The sequence below is a fragment of the Theropithecus gelada genome, chromosome X (assembly GCF_003255815.1).
Source record: "Theropithecus gelada isolate Dixy chromosome X, Tgel_1.0, whole genome shotgun sequence".
NCBI classification, from domain to species: Eukaryota; Metazoa; Chordata; class Mammalia; order Primates; family Cercopithecidae; genus Theropithecus; species Theropithecus gelada.
In genome coordinates, this window is record NC_037689.1 from 132,532,688 (window position 1) to 132,533,992 (window position 1,305).

The 1,305-nt window shown below is 46.3% G+C and overlaps 1 pseudogene; it reads right to left on the bottom strand.

The window, feature by feature from the left end:
- LOC112615274 lies at positions 1-714 on the bottom strand (annotated as a pseudogene).
- Between the last annotated feature and the right edge of the window lie 591 nt (positions 715-1,305).

Sequence of the window (1,305 nt, forward strand, 5' to 3'; positions counted from 1 at the left end):
TCACAAGGAGACAGATAAACAGTTTTTTAATTCATCTTCCTTGTCCTCCTCCTCCTCTTCTTCCTCCTCGTCTTCTTCATCTTCCTCTTCCACCTTTATCTGAGCAACTTCAGCAGGACTCTTTGAGCCATCAAACTTTCCTTTCGACTTATACTCAGCCACATCCTTCTCATACTCTTCTTTCAGTGTGGCCGCCTTAATGATGTAAGGCTGCTTTTCACTGTCATTTAAGTTATTCTACATCTCACCCAGCTTTTTTGTCACATCTCCAATAGAGATGCCAGGGTTTGTGGATTTTATCTTGGGGTGGAATTCTGAATAGAACAGGAAGAATCCAGATGGTGGCCTTTTGAAGGTATTAGATTCCTTCTTCTTCTTGCCTCCCTTAGCTGGTCCATAATCCTTCATTTCCTGATCATAGTGTACTTTATCTGTCTTTGCCAGTTCATCAAATTTAGACTTCTCTTTCCTGGACATTGTCTTCCACCTCCTGGAGCACTTTTTGGAAAATTCTGCAAAATTGACAGGGACCTCTGGGTATTTCTTCTTATGTTCTTCTCTGCACATCTGCACAAAGAAGGCATAAGCAGACACCTTGCCCTTTAGTTTCTTGGGGTCACCTTTAGCCATCCTAACTGTATTGCTCACTAGTCTGGGCAGTGCAGGGCATGACATGCAGCTCAGCGCTCCCCAGCCTCATGCTAGCTGCCTCCAGGAGAGCTGCCTCCTCCTTCCTTCCTTCCTTCCTTCCTTCCTTCCTTCCTTCCTTCCTTCCTTCCTTCCTTCCTTCCTTCCTTCCCTCCCTCCCTCCTTCCTTCCTTCCTTCCTTCCTTTCCTTTCCTTTCCTTTCTTTTCATTTCCTTTCCTTTCTTTCCTTTCTTCCTTCCTTTCTTTCTTTTTCTTTTCCCAGAGTCTCACTCTTGTCTCCCAGGCCAGTGGCACAATCTCAGCTTACTGCAACCTCCGCCTCCCGAGTTCAAGCAATTCTCCTGCCTCAGCCTTCTGAGTAGCTGGGACTACAGGAGTGTGCCACCATGCCAGGTTAACTTTTGTATTTTAATAAAGACAGGGTTTCACCATGTTGGCCAGCCTGGTTTCGAACTCCTGACCTCGTGATCCGGCCACCTCTGCCTCCCAAAGTTCTGGGATTACAGGCGTGAGCCTCCACACCTGGCCCTCCTGTATATATTTCTTTATTGGCTCAGATTCCATAGAGAAGGTGATTGTTTAGCACCCTTGATCCCCTTCCCTATTATGTACATAGCTTTAAGTTGAAGAGGATCCCATCACACCACACGTGCACAC